The sequence below is a fragment of the Pogoniulus pusillus genome, chromosome 23 (genome assembly GCF_015220805.1).
Source record: "Pogoniulus pusillus isolate bPogPus1 chromosome 23, bPogPus1.pri, whole genome shotgun sequence".
In the NCBI taxonomy this organism is placed as follows: Eukaryota; Metazoa; Chordata; class Aves; order Piciformes; family Lybiidae; genus Pogoniulus; species Pogoniulus pusillus.
Window position 1 is genome coordinate 22,082,950 of NC_087286.1, and position 6,141 is coordinate 22,089,090.

The window sequence follows — 6,141 nt, forward strand, 5'->3', positions numbered from 1 at the left end:
TGAAAAATGGGGCACAAGGAATAAATAGAGAGAAGAGTGAAAGGAGTTGCACTCCTCCATCCTTTTGTCACACTGTAAATCTATAATCAAAAAAGAGGGAAATGTAGAGCACAACACTTTTGTCTGTAACTGCTGAAAAAAATACAAAGCCTTAGAGCTTGCAGCAAAACATTCAAAGAAGTAGCTTTGCTTGTGTTATTATGTAAGATTTACTTTCTCCCATTAGAAAGAGAGTCTCTTAAAGGTGAGGTCAGAGGCAGAAAACTAGCTTCAGCATCAGGACATTGTTTCATTCAGAGTTTCATTCACTATTCTCCAGTATAACAAAAAACACAACAAAAGAAAATAAAGCCCCAAACAAAACAATAAAAAGGCCAAAGTTGAATGGCAGAAAGATAATGTTCATCATAGAAACAAGTGACTCTTAATTAGTCACCATGTTCCTGGATCTGTCATGGACCCGTCTCTTCCATTAACGGTGAAGTTCAGCACTCTTCCTTTTTACTGACAGAGTATAAAAAACAGTTTTTCTTGGTAGCATTAGCACATCACCATTAGCCTAATGACTAAGAGTCTGCAGATGTCAAGAGCTGAAACCCCAGATTTTTGCGTAATTAAATGTATCTTGTGGCTGTGGCATAATTCTAAATAGTAGATGCTGCTTTAAATTGCTATTCAGGTAAACACATACATTAGAGGCAGCAAGGCACCTGACAGGTCATGTGCACTGCATGACCCTGTTATCCTCCACTCCTATGCCCCCCTGTTGTCTACTAGTGTCTAACTACTGAGAAACACTCTGGGCTATAATCCTGGAAACCTGTGTCTCCTATGTTTAGCAGGGCAACAGACACACAATGTGTGCCCCTGTCTTAGAGGGAGCAAAAAAAGGTTTCTCTTCATAAAAGGTTCCTCTTCCTAATTATTCATTTAATTTTTTAGGAATGCTATTTCCCGAAAATTCAGCACCATTTCCCTCCTTTTCCTATCTGATTGGGAACTTTCCTCAACAGCTCACTGGTGAGGAACCCCTTAGTACCTGTAAGAAGTCTGAAATCCAGATCACTGATAACCTAATCCTTCTCACTACATCCCCCTTTAAGATACACCTGCATCCTTCTCTATAATTGGGCAGAATTATAAGACGGACGCAAGACGTGGGAAGGAGCAGGCTTTTATAACACGTCTGGAGCAGTATCACAGTTATGAACTCTGATGCTTCCAGTTCACTAATGATGCTTCTTACTAGTCTATGTAATGAAGGCAGTTCATGGCATTTCATGTTCCTTGCTAATTCCAGCATCAGATACACTTGCAATGAAAATTATTTGGGGAAAAAAAAATCTGTTTTCTATAGCTGTAACTTCACAGAATCTGTAACCTGATCTGGCAGACAGGGAGAGAGGCATGAAACCCCATAACCCCTGACAGGTCACGTTAGGGCCTGTCTCCAAATAATGCACAAAATATATTACAGTGTAAACTCAAATGTACCCTTCACAGGCTGAACAAATCCAGCTGCTGGCCAGAAGCTTCAGGATTCTCCTTGATTTCAAGAACTAGATGAGATTCCAGGAATGTCTCCATATAAAGCACCATATCCCTGGACCTAGAGTAGTATGAGTGAGCATGCACAAACAAATGTATTGGGGAAATACATCTTCTTTCTTATACCTGGAATGAAGAATAACTAAATATTACACATAGAATAGAACCAACGTGCACACACAGAGAAACTACTATGTTATACAAAATATCTGAAGGTATGCATTTGTCATAGAAAGAAAATGAGAGGTCTGGCTAATAAGTGTCTCGGAGAAAAATGAAAGGTATGCCCCAATCCCTCACAGAAAAGAGTCTTACAGTTTAAAGTACATGAGGTATTTATCAAGATAATCATTTATATGACTGCCATTTCCACTTTTTTTCATGCTGCCCAATGAAATAAGAACATGAAATTTGGTATTTGGTAAATAGCTAATTGGCATTACAGAATAGCAGGAAATAGCTTTTATGGTAAGTACACATTAAATGCACTGTTACACAAAGTAGCTTTCTGCCTAATGATCTAATGTACACCGAGCAAGTCTGAAAATTAGCTCAGTGTCTGAAGTTCAAGTTGCTCCATCTGTTTCTTCTTAGTCTCTGAAAAACAGCCTTAGTATTTTTAAAGCACTTTGTATTTCTCTAAAGCAGGATGCTAAAAGCACACAAAGTGTTGCTACTACAATCTCTGGAAGGTGTCCAGCACTTCTGATGCAATCTTGCTAACACAGTTTATTCCTGAAGTCTCACCTTTTATGGCATGGCTCTAAACACAGCCATGAAATGCTGGATGCAGAAGAACTAGCAACATCTAAACTTCACATGTCAAGAGTGGAACTCATATAAACACTGTAGTATCAAACAGTGCAGTATTTAGTAGATTCGTGCAAGAAAGTGAATTTAAAACAAGAATAATGCTGGATAGAAACTTATCTCCTTTCTCCAAAGCCTCCTGGACTTCAGGTCTGTCTGTCTCTTCTTTCTTGCTAGCTGGACTACCTGATTTACCAAATTGGCTTGCAGTTTGTTTTTTTTCCCGTTGCTTCCAATCCCATCCACAATAATTGGCAGTCATTAGGAATCACAGAATTGTTTTTGTTGAAAAAGGCCTTTAAGTTCATCAAGTCCAACCATTACCTAACTCTATGAAGTCTGATGCTAAACCACCACATCTCTGCTTTTTCTAAACACCTTAGGATGGCAATTCAAACACATCCCTAGGAAGCCTGTTCCAACGTTTGAGAACCATTTCAGTGAAGAAGTTTCCTCCTTCCCTGCTGCAACTCGAGGCCATTTCCTTTCCCCCTAACACTTGTTGCTAGGGAGAAAAGCCTGACACCCACCTCACTGCAACCTCCTCTCAGGAAGCTGAATGTCTGTGCAGTCACCGTGCTGCTATCATACCTGCAGAGCCCTTTGCTCATACACAGCCCAGCCATGTACACACTCGGACATGCCAACTGCCTTAGTGACTGCCCTGTGTCAGTGGAGAAACCAACGGCTCATCCACCAGTCAAAACCAGCGCAACTACAAACTCACCTGCAGTATTCCTCATTAGATTTCTACAAATACTCTCTCCCTGAAAATGGATAAACCAAACAGACAAACAAACAAAAACCTACCCAACCAAAAAACCCGGAAAGTCTGGGATTCTGTCTGTCATCTAAAATCACTGCTTTATTCCAAATGATATTATGTGACTTTCCCAGGCTTAACCCAGAAGCATAAGGCAGTTACAGAGAGTCCAGTTCCAGAGAGCCACAAGGAAGACTGCTCACTGTGCATTGTTCTGTGAATGTGTTTTTGTGGCTGTTACAGCAGATGTTGGACATGAAAGAGTCTAAAACAGCAGGCTCTATTACTTGAATGTCTCACTCATGCAGACATGTAGAATATGATATGCCAGGAGAATTTATCCACATAACAATATTTGATAGGATTTAAGAGCACCAAGTTTCACATCCCGTAAAATACAGACCAAATACAGTCATTTCAGGCAGTTGTGACTGAGTCATGTCCATAAATTATATATAAGCTGCAATACTTTTGGATTTGAGCTCTGTAGACCCTACCAAGTCCTTTGGGATCTTTTTAGAAATGCTTAACTGGTTTTAAAGTGCATGTCTTCTTCATATCTTGAATTTATATAGCTCTTATTCCAACTACAGAACCTATTACAGCTTTTCCTGGAAGACTAAAGAGGCCTTTGTTTATGAAAAAACATTTTCTGCTTGTAGTTGTACAACTTTTTTTCTTTTTAAATGGGGTTGGGAATAGTGTCCTAAAACTAACTAGTTCACACTTCAGCTCCAAGCAGCATCAACTCTACTGGTGTAATTTCTGGAGATAATTTGAGTAGTCTCTTGTTACAACAGATGGTGCTTCCAAAATCTTCATATGCAACATATTCTACTGCTTCACTATTCTCACTGCCAAGAAAAGGTTTTTCTTCTTCTGTGCTTCATCTCAGTTTCCTGAACTGCAAACACAGCTTGTTATTTATTTCATTTCATTTATCACATGATGAGATTAAGCCACGTTTCTTCTTATTTATTTGGAAACTGCTGTTGTGTTTCCTTTCATCTTCTCTTCTGTAGGAAAAATCCATCTGAATTTTATATTGTAATTCATACTTCTCAGGCTCCAAGTCATCCTTAACAGTTCTTTTTCTAAAATCTCTTAACATTGCCTCTGAAAGCTGTGACTGTAAAACAGGGAAGGGAGAAGCAGACAGAAGAACGTGGGAAATTCTCTAGCATTCTTGAGCCTACTATTATTAAGGAAGTATCTCACACTCTTTACACTCTTGCTTATTACAGTAACTATTCGCCTAACACTTACATTCTGGGCATTTCCATCCTCACTTCTCTCTCTCTAACATCCTGGTTTCACTCCTGAGACATGTTTGGTTCCCCAGCATTTCCTTTTTGGCTCAAGAGCAATTTGTTTACTCTAATGTTCTCAGAAATTCACACTCTGGCCAAAGATGATCAGATTTCATGGAAACCGAAAAAGAACCTCTAGACTCACATGCATGCCATAATTCTTCTCTTCCAAAACCAAAAGCAAACTGCTCACATCATAAACTAGATCATCTCAGCAGCTGTCCAAAAATGACAAATGTGATGAATAAGTTTTACCTAGCTTTTTTTTTTCTTGATAAGATTGTCTTTAATGCAGGTTTGATAAACATACACGGAAAGCCTAAAAAACTATTGCTGTTAGAATATCTCTATTTTGAGAGGCCCTCAGTGAATACGACCTTTGATAGACTAGGTGATCTCCAGAGATGTCTTTCAACCTCAATGTTTATGTGACACAAAGAGGCCGCTCTTCTTTATCTCTCCCTAATGAGTTCTTGATTTGCAAGGTTCAAGAAATACTGAATTGTATATGATAAATAGCAGTGACCATCCACAAAACTCTCTCTGATGCACAAAGGAGGAAAAGCGGCTTTTAAAATGTGTAATAATGTAAAAAGTGAAGGTTCTCTGTTCAGAAACAAACTCAGTTGTAAATTAAATGTCTAAAAGATGATGCCTGCCCTTGAAGACACAGTATTCACATTCACTAAATGAATAATCTATTGGTGATTATGGCTAATGAAACGATGATTAGGGTTTATGAATGACATTATTATTTCATGTTATCAAAGAGCGACACAAAAATAATGTAAGAATTTCAGGATCTTTAAGAGAAAACAAGTAATGACTTTAAAGTATGCACGAAAATGGTGGCATTAGGAGAAGAAATCCTCAACCTCTAATGAACTAATGCACTCTGAAATGTAGTAAGGCAATTTACTCGGTACTTACTTACAGAGAAAACTTCACTCTGCCTCATTTGTCACCAGTCCGGAATCCAACAAAATTGCATACTTTATGCGTGACAGCATCTGAAACACTTTGACAGCTGCCATTGGCCTGAAGCCATACACAACCAAACTGGACAAACACGGCTTTGACTTTGGAAACTTATCAACAATAGGCACATTTTACACTTGCCTCGGGAGATGCCTTAGATCATATGCTTCCCATTGCTGTAACAAGATAAACCAGTAGAAATACTGCAGGTAAGGAAGGACTTTGGTCAAGGCAGACCTCATGTAAGAATCCTACTTGCATGGTGAGGACACTATGCATTCAGCAATGCTAGAACATGTGTGCCAACCAAGCAAAGCTCCAAGCAGACATGTGGCCATGACGTCTTCTGCTTAGCACTGCAAATAGCACTGAACAAGAACGTGAATACCTCAGTCCTTTTTGTGTCTTTACACATTTTTTTTCCTCACACAGTATATTTTTCACTAGTTAGTATTGTTACCGTGCAGCACAGTTAAGTCACCAGTGGAACAAAAAGCTTTGCCCTGTGCACAGGGGATCCTCACCCAGAGCATGGTCACTGCTGCAGAACTCTGCATTAAGTGCCAGAGAGGCCTGGGAAGGAAGCACCTCTGGAAAACAGTTCGCCTTTTCACGCCACCGCACTACCGCCTTCAGGAATACTTTGGTCGAACAGCGTGCTAGAACGGAACGCAAGCTTCCCTGCTCCTCTGGGGAAGGGGGGTGAGGTTTTGCTGGTCCGCTCAGTGGGGC